General features: G+C 42.0%; 2 non-coding genes across 2 annotated transcripts in view; one reads left to right on the top strand and one right to left on the bottom strand.

Moving 5' to 3' along the window:
- Window positions 1-5,988: 5,988 nt before the first annotated feature.
- LOC123687237 lies at window positions 5,989-6,107 on the bottom strand. The gene has a single exon (XR_006748974.1). It is a non-coding gene; the product is annotated as a 5S ribosomal RNA (ribosomal RNA).
- Window positions 6,108-9,742: 3,635 nt separating this feature from the next.
- The window catches only part of LOC123687379, a 1,906-nt gene continuing 1,648 nt past the window's right edge, over window positions 9,743-10,000 (top strand). Inside the window, exon 1 of the ribosomal RNA XR_006749108.1 lies at window positions 9,743-10,000. This exon is cut by the window's right edge and continues 1,648 nt beyond it. This is a non-coding gene — a ribosomal RNA (small subunit ribosomal RNA).

The raw sequence follows: 10,000 nt of genomic DNA, 5'->3' as shown, positions 1-10,000 counted from the left end.
TCAACATACATCCCAGAAAAAATCATCTCTCTAACTATCCTGGTTCAAAAGTTGTATCGGAACTTTTCACGTCGAAAAAGAACATAGGCGAAAAAGGACGTGAACATTATTCCTTATAAAAATCAAACCCGACCATGGATTTTGATTCTGATTGTTGATTATCGCTATTAGAACACATTAGGAGGCAACCAAATCAAATTTGAGAAAATTCCACAATCAGAAAATTTTTTTCGAAAAAAAAAAAAAAATTCGAGAACACCTCGGTCATGGCAAGTTATTTCCCACAATCCATTCCCCAATCAACGTACATCCCAGAAAAAATCATCTCTCTAACTATCCTAGTTCAAAAGTTGTATCGGAACATTTTCACGTCGAAAATATATCTCTAAGTCCAGACCGATGCACCACGTAATCTCGGGCAGACCGATGCACAACGTAAATGACGATCGGGACCGGGGCGATCGGTCGTATCTGACACCGCCGGCTCGGTTCTAACATCGTCAATGAGTCGGGGTTGTAAAAAAGGACGTGAACATTTTTCCTTATAAAAATCAAACCCGACCATGGATTTTGATTCTGATTGTTGATTATCGCTACTAGAACATATAAGGAGGCAACCAAATCAAATTTGAGAAAATTCCACGATCAGAAAATTTTTTTCGAAAAAAAAAAAAAATCGTAATCACCTCGGTCATGGCGAGTTATTTTCCGTATTTCATTCCACAATCAACGTACAACATAGAAGAAATCATCTCTCTAACTATCCTGGTTCAAAAGTTGTATCGGAACATTTCACGTCGTAATATCTCGCCAAGTCCAGACCTCGGCGATAGGTAGTATCTGACACCGTCCGCTCGGGACTGACATCGACTTGGACTCGGGCTGATGATGGGGAGGCGTTTAAGGACGTGAACATTTTTCCTTATAAAAATTAAAGTCGACAATGAATATTGATTCTGATTACTGATTTACGCTTTAAAAACACATTAGAAGGCAACCAAATCGAATTTGAGGAAATTCCACGATCAGAAAATTTTTTTCGAAAAAAAAAAAAATCCGAAAAATATTTTTCGATTCCGATTACTGATTTACTCTTTTAGAACACATTAGGAGGCAACCAAATCAAATTTGAGAAAATTCCACAATCAGAAAATTTTTTTCGAAAAAAAAAAAAATTCGAGGACACCTCGGTCATGGCAAGTTATTTCCCACAATCCATTCCCCGATCCACGTACATCCCAGAAAAAATCATCTCTCTAACTATCCTGGTTCAAAAGTTGTATCGGAACATTTTCACGTCGAAAATATATCTCTAAGTCCAAACCGATGCACCACGTAAACTAGGGCAGACCGATGCACCACGTAATATCGGGCAGACCGATGCAGAACGTAAACTCGATCATACCGATGCTTCACGTAATCTCGATCTTACCGATGCACCACGTAAACAAGGGCAGACCGATGCAGAACGTAAAGTAGATCTTACCGATGCACCACGTAATCTCGATCTTACCGATGCACCACGTAATCTCCATCTTACCGATGCACCACGTGAACTGGATCTTACCGATGCAGAACGTGAATTGGATCTTACCGATGCAGAACGTGAATTGGATCTTACCGATGCACCACGTAAACTCGATCATACCGATGCACCACGTAATCTCGGGCAGACCGATGCACAACGTAAATGACGATCGGGACCGGGGCGATCGGTCGTATCTGACACCGCCGGCTCGGTTCTAACATCGTCAATGAGTCGGGGTTGTAAAAAAGGACGTGAACATTTTTCCTTATAAAAATCAAACCCGACCATGGATTTTGATTCTGATTGTTGATTATCGCTACTAGAACATATAAGGAGGCAACCAAATCAAATTTGAGAAAATTCCACGATCAGAAAATTTTTTTCGAAAAAAAAAAAAAATCGTAATCACCTCGGTCATGGCGAGTTATTTTCCGTATTTCATTCCACAATCAACGTACAACATAGAAGAAATCATCTCTCTAACTATCCTGGTTCAAAAGTTGTATCGGAACATTTCACGTCGTAATATCTCGCCAAGTCCAGACCTCGGCGATAGGTAGTATCTGACACCGTCCGCTCGGGACTGACATCGACTTGGACTCGGGCTGATGATGGGGAGGCGTTTAAGGACGTGAACATTTTTCCTTATAAAAATTAAAGTCGACAATGAATATTGATTCTGATTACTGATTTACGCTTTAAAAACACATTAGAAGGCAACCAAATCGAATTTGAGGAAATTCCACGATCAGAAAATTTTTTTCGAAAAAAAAAAAAATCCGAAAAATATTTTTCGATTCCGATTACTGATTTACTCTTTTAGAACACATTAGGAGGCAACCAAATCAAATTTGAGAAAATTCCACAATCAGAAAATTTTTTTCGAAAAAAAAAAAAATTCGAGGACACCTCGGTCATGGCAAGTTATTTCCCACAATCCATTCCCCGATCCACGTACATCCCAGAAAAAATCATCTCTCTAACTATCCTGGTTCAAAAGTTGTATCGGAACATTTTCACGTCGAAAATATATCTCTAAGTCCAAACCGATGCACCACGTAAACTAGGGCAGACCGATGCACCACGTAATATCGGGCAGACCGATGCAGAACGTAAACTCGATCATACCGATGCTTCACGTAATCTCGATCTTACCGATGCACCACGTAAACAAGGGCAGACCGATGCAGAACGTAAAGTAGATCTTACCGATGCACCACGTAATCTCGATCTTACCGATGCACCACGTAATCTCCATCTTACCGATGCACCACGTGAACTGGATCTTACCGATGCAGAACGTGAATTGGATCTTACCGATGCAGAACGTGAATTGGATCTTACCGATGCACCACGTAAACTCGATCATACCGATGCACCACGTAATCTCGGGCAGACCGATGCACAACGTAAATGACGATCGGGACCGGGGCGATCGGTCGTATCTGACACCGCCGGCTCGGTTCTAACATCGTCAATGAGTCGGGGTTGTAAAAAAGGACGTGAACATTTTTCCTTATAAAAATCAAACCCGACCATGGATTTTGATTCTGATTGTTGATTATCGCTACTAGAACATATAAGGAGGCAACCAAATCAAATTTGAGAAAATTCCACGATCAGAAAATTTTTTTCGAAAAAAAAAAAAAATCGTAATCACCTCGGTCATGGCGAGTTATTTTCCGTATTTCATTCCACAATCAACGTACAACATAGAAGAAATCATCTCTCTAACTATCCTGGTTCAAAAGTTGTATCGGAACATTTCACGTCGTAATATCTCGCCAAGTCCAGACCTCGGCGATAGGTAGTATCTGACACCGTCCGCTCGGGACTGACATCGACTTGGACTCGGGCTGATGATGGGGAGGCGTTTAAGGACGTGAACATTTTTCCTTATAAAAATTAAAGTCGACAATGAATATTGATTCTGATTACTGATTTACGCTTTAAAAACACATTAGAAGGCAACCAAATCGAATTTGAGGAAATTCCACGATCAGAAAATTTTTTTCGAAAAAAAAAAAAATCCGAAAAATATTTTTCGATTCCGATTACTGATTTACTCTTTTAGAACACATTAGGAGGCAACCAAATCAAATTTGAGAAAATTCCACAATCAGAAAATTTTTTTCGAAAAAAAAAAAAATTCGAGGACACCTCGGTCATGGCAAGTTATTTCCCACAATCCATTCCCCGATCCACGTACATCCCAGAAAAAATCATCTCTCTAACTATCCTGGTTCAAAAGTTGTATCGGAACATTTTCACGTCGAAAATATATCTCTAAGTCCAAACCGATGCACCACGTAAACTAGGGCAGACCGATGCACCACGTAATATCGAGCAGACCGATGCAGAACGTAAACTCGATCATACCGATGCTTCACGTAATCTCGATCTTACCGATGCACCACGTAAACAAGGGCAGACCGATGCAGAACGTAAAGTAGATCTTACCGATGCACCACGTAATCTCGATCTTACCGATGCACCACGTAATCTCCATCTTACCGATGCACCACGTGAACTGGATCTTACCGATGCAGAACGTGAATTGGATCTTACCGATGCAGAACGTGAATTGGATCTTACCGATGCACCACGTAAACTCGATCATACCGATGCACCACGTAATCTCGGGCAGACCGATGCACAACGTAAATGACGATCGGGACCGGGGCGATCGGTCGTATCTGACACCGCCGGCTCGGTTCTAACATCGTCAATGAGTCGGGGTTGTAAAAAAGGACGTGAACATTTTTCCTTATAAAAATCAAACCCGACCATGGATTTTGATTCTGATTGTTGATTATCGCTACTAGAACATATAAGGAGGCAACCAAATCAAATTTGAGAAAATTCCACGATCAGAAAATTTTTTTCGAAAAAAAAAAAAAATCGTAATCACCTCGGTCATGGCGAGTTATTTTCCGTATTTCATTCCACAATCAACGTACAACATAGAAGAAATCATCTCTCTAACTATCCTGGTTCAAAAGTTGTATCGGAACATTTCACGTCGTAATATCTCGCCAAGTCCAGACCTCGGCGATAGGTAGTATCTGACACCGTCCGCTCGGGACTGACATCGACTTGGACTCGGGCTGATGATGGGGAGGCGTTTAAGGACGTGAACATTTTTCCTTATAAAAATTAAAGTCGACAATGAATATTGATTCTGATTACTGATTTACGCTTTAAAAACACATTAGAAGGCAACCAAATCGAATTTGAGGAAATTCCACGATCAGAAAATTTTTTTCGAAAAAAAAAAAAATCCGAAAAATATTTTTCGATTCCGATTACTGATTTACTCTTTTAGAACACATTAGGAGGCAACCAAATCAAATTTGAGAAAATTCCACAATCAGAAAATTTTTTTCGAAAAAAAAAAAAATTCGAGGACACCTCGGTCATGGCAAGTTATTTCCCACAATCCATTCCCCGATCCACGTACATCCCAGAAAAAATCATCTCTCTAACTATCCTGGTTCAAAAGTTGTATCGGAACATTTTCACGTCGAAAATATATCTCTAAGTCCAAACCGATGCACCACGTAAACTAGGGCAGACCGATGCACCACGTAATATCGGGCAGACCGATGCAGAACGTAAACTCGATCATACCGATGCTTCACGTAATCTCGATCTTACCGATGCACCACGTAAACAAGGGCAGACCGATGCAGAACGTAAAGTAGATCTTACCGATGCACCACGTAATCTCGATCTTACCGATGCACCACGTAATCTCCATCTTACCGATGCACCACGTGAACTGGATCTTACCGATGCACCACGTAATCTCAATCTTACCGATGCACCACGTGAACTGGATCTTACCGATGCAGAACGTGAATTGGATCTTACCGATGCACCACGTAAACTCGATCTTACCGATGCACCACGTAATCTCGATCTTACCGATGCACCACGTGAACTGGATCTTACCGATGCAGAACGTGAATTGGATCTTACCGATGCACCACGTAAACTCGATCTTACCGATGCACCACGTAATCTCAATCTTACCGATGCACCACGTGAACTGGATCTTACCGATGCAGAACGTGAATTGGATCTTACCGATGCACCACGTAAACTCGATCTTACCGATGCACCACGTAATCTCAATCTTACCGATGCACCACGTGAACTGGATCTTACCGATGCAGAACGTGAACTGGATCTTACCGATGCACCACGTAAACTCGATCTTACCGATGCACCACGTAATCTCGATCTTACCGATGCACCACGTGAACTGGATCTTACCGATGCAGAACGTGAATTGGATCTTACCGATGCACCACGTAAACTCGATCTTACCGATGCACCACGTAATCTCAATCTTACCGATGCATCACGTAATCTCGATCTTACCGATGCAGAACGTAAACTCGATCATACCGATGCACCACGTTATCTCGGCAGACCGATGCAGAACGTAAAAAAAAAGCTTACAGCACGCGGTGTTCCCAAGCGGTCACCCATCCAAGTACTAACCGCGCCCGACGCTGCTTGGCTTCAGTGTTCTGACGAGAACTGGCAATTTCAGCGTGGTATGGCCGTAAACAACAAATATAGCGATATTTTCTATGATATCTCACTTTTTGGGAGCGGAAAGGACGTGAACGTTTTTCCTTATAAAAAATGAAATAACTTTTGGATATTAATTCTGATTGTTGATTTAAGTTTTAAGAACACATTAGGACATATCTCAATGAAATTTGAGGGATTTCCGAAATCGAAAAATATTTTTCGAAAAAAAAAAAAAATCCCAGAAGACCTCGGTCATCTCAAGTTTATTTCCATATTCTATTACACAATCAACGTACATCACAAAAGGAACCATCTCTCTAACTATCACAGTTAAATTTTTGTATCGGAACATTTCACGTCGGAATATCTCGCTAAGTCCAGACCGGGGAGATCGGTCGCATTTGACACCGTCCGCTCCGGTCTAACATCGTCTTGGAGTCGGGGTAACGATGGAGAGGCGTTTAAGGACGTGAACATTTTTCCTTATAAAAATTAAAGTCGACAATGAATATTGATTCTGATTACTGATTTACTCTTTTAGTACACATTAGAAGGCAACGCAATCAGATTTGAGGAAATTTCAAGATCAGAAAATTTTTTTCGAAAAAAAAAAAAATTCAAGAACACCTGGGTCATGGCAAGTTATTTCCCACAATCCATTCCACAATCAACGTACAACATAGAAGAAATCATCTCTCTAACTATCCTGGTTCAAAAGTTGTATCGGAACATTTCACGTCGAAATACCTCGCCAAGTCCAGACCGGGGCGATAGGTAGTATCTGACACCGTCCGCTCGGGACTGACATCGACTTGGACTCGGGCTAATGATGGGGAGGCGTTTAAGGACGTGAACATTTTTCCTTATAAAAATTAAAGTCGACAATGAATATTGATTCTGATTACTGATTTACGCTTTAAAAACACATTAGAAGGCAACCAAATCAAATTTGAGGAAATTCCAAAATCAGAAAATTTTTTTTCAAAAAAAAAAAAATCCGAAAAATATTTTTCGATTCTGATTACTGATTTACTCTTTTAGAACACATTAGAAGGCAACGAAATCAAATTTGAGTGAAATCCAAAATCAGAAAATATTTTTCGAAAAAAAAAAAAAATTCGAGAACACCTCGGTCATGGCAAGTTATTTTCCACAATCCATTCCCCAATCAACGTACATCCCAGAAAAAATCATCTCTCTAACTATCCTGGTTCAAAAGTTGTATCGGAACATTTTCACGTCGAAAATATATCTCAGAGTCCAGACCGATGCAGAACGTAAACTCGATCATACCGATGCTTCACGTAATCTCGATCTTACCGATGCACAACGTAAACTAGATCACACCGATGCAGAACGTAAACTCGATCATACCGATGCACCACGTAAACTCAGGCAGACCGATGCAGAACGTGAACTCGATCTTACCGATGCACCACGTAATCTCGATCTTACCGATGCACCACGTAAACTCGGGCAGACCGATGCAGAACGTGAACTCGATCTTACCGATGCACCACGTAAACTAGGGCTGACCGATGCATCACGTAAACGACGATCGAGAGGCGCGAAAGGACGTGAACGTTTTTCATTATAAAAATTGAAATAAATGATAAATAATGATTCTGATTGTTGGTTATCATTTTTAATAAGCATTAGGAGGCAACCAAATGAAATTTGAGGAAATTCCGATAATAGAAAATTTTTTCGAAAAAAAAAAAAAATTCATGAAATCCTCGGTCATCGCAAAATATTTACCATATTCTGTTCGATAATCAACGTATATTTAAGAAGGAATCATATCTGTATCTATCTTGGTTCAAATTTTGTATCGGAACATTTTGACCAAAGTCCGAGCTTCGGCCGAAACAGACACCGCTGACCTGGCCTATCGATCGACCGAGAGTCGGGGATAGAGCGTAAGTGTTGTCTGGAGGGGAACCCTGTGCTCTCCTGACATATATAGGGAAGGTGGTCGCGTTGGGCGATGCAGAACGTTTGGATCGGGAATTATATTTTTGGTTCAGCTATTGGAATATGGTTTATTGTTGGTATATATTGGCGAAATAACGTTCTTACTGACTGGGGATATTCATAAAAATGAGTCCGGAGATTTTCAGATCGAAGTCCGAGTGATCCGACTTGGAAGGCGTGTTGGGTGGGTCGAGATGGCTTAGATAGATCAGACGAGGCGGGCTAAGTGTTGACGTCATGCATCGGTCCATTTTCAGATTGAGTCCGAGTAATCCGACTTTGAAAGAGTGTTGGGTGCGTCGAGACTGTTTAGATAGATCGGACGAGGCGGACTAGGTGTTAACGACATGCATCGGTATATTTTCTGATCGGAGTCCGAAGAAATCGGCCCTAGTAGGCGCAGCGGACGGTCGAGACGGCCTCGGTGGGTCGGATCGATCGGGAAAAGTTTGCTAAATCGTGTCTGGAGGGGAACCTTGGGTTCTCCTGACATATATAGGGGATAAGGTTTGGGTGAACGATTCTTCACGTAAAAGTTGAGTAATTTATTTTTCGATAAGCTTTTGGATATTGATGAGAAGTATATGTATATCTTCGATTAAAAGAATTCTTACCGTCTCCATGTATATTATATTAGATATATAAGAAATAGTTAACGTGATGCATCGGCCGATTTCCGGATCGGAGTTCGAGAGATGCGACTTTCGATGCGCGATGGGTGGTTCGAGACGGCCTAGATCGATCGGACGAGGCGGACTAGGTGTTAACGACATGCATCGGCGGATTTTCTGATCGGAGTCCGAAGAAATCAGCTCTAGTAGGCGCGGCGAACGGTCGAAACGGCCTCGATCGATCGGACGAGGCGGACTAGGTGTTAACGACATGCATCGGCGGATTTTCTGATCGGAGTCCGAAGAAATCAGCTCTAGTAGGCGCGGCGAACGGTCGAAACGGCCTCGGTGGGTCGGATCGATCGGGAAAAGTTTGCTAAATCGTGTCTGGAGGGGAATCCGGGGTTCTCCTGACATATATAGAAGGGGTGGAGAATGGGTCCTGTCCTAGACTGTTTGGAGTTCTTTTTAGGATGATATTCAGTTGGTAAGTGGTAGACCCGAATCCGACCTCGGCGTTTGGGTACTGGCAAGGTGTGTTGGTTTCGGCTTTCGCATCTTGGGTCGCTTTCGTCAACCTCATGCAGCGAGGTCGCGGTCCGCTTCGTCTCTTTGTAGTCGAATGGCCTTTAAGCGACCAACCTTAAAATCGTGATCCTCTGCCCGTTGCGGGTTATGTTCACAAAAAATTTGCAACCACTCAATTCGTTCCGAGCGACAAATATTGTTGAATCTCGAATCACCGTGTCGTTATATTCACATGTATAGCGAAGGGTCGAGATGGAATGTGTATAAGAAATTAGTTGATAGCCGGGGGTTCGTATTATATATGGACGCCTTGGCGAGGGATTGTTTCTAGAAACTTTCTCATTTTTGATCGGTGTTTTGTCCGAGATGATGATGATGTATATATAGCTTGAGTCTCATGCTGACTGGGGGCTGTTACGTCGTTTCGTCGAGGACTTGCACTTACTGATGTGCGGCGCTAGTCGAAGTCAATCGACATGGCTAGTGCCACATGACGAGAGGCGAACGGGTTTGGCCATACCGGCAATCTCGTGGACCGATCGTATAAGCACGCAGTTCCCTGGTTGATCCTGCCAGTAGTCATATGCTTGTCTCAAAGATTAAGCCATGCATGTCTCAGTACAAGCCAAATTAAGGTGAAACCGCGAAAGGCTCATTAAATCAGTTATGGTTCCTTAGATCGTACCCACATTTACTTGGATAACTGTGGTAATTCTAGAGCTAATACATGCAAATAGAGCTCCGACCGGGAACGGAAGGAGCGCTTTTATTAGATCAAAACCAATAGGTGGCGGGTTCGCTCGTCATCGTACAA

Source organism: Harmonia axyridis, chromosome X (assembly GCF_914767665.1).
Source record: "Harmonia axyridis chromosome X, icHarAxyr1.1, whole genome shotgun sequence".
In the NCBI taxonomy this organism is placed as follows: domain Eukaryota; kingdom Metazoa; phylum Arthropoda; class Insecta; order Coleoptera; family Coccinellidae; genus Harmonia; species Harmonia axyridis.
Note: the sequence above shows the minus strand (reverse complement) of the source record. Positions and strands in the feature narration are given on the sequence as shown.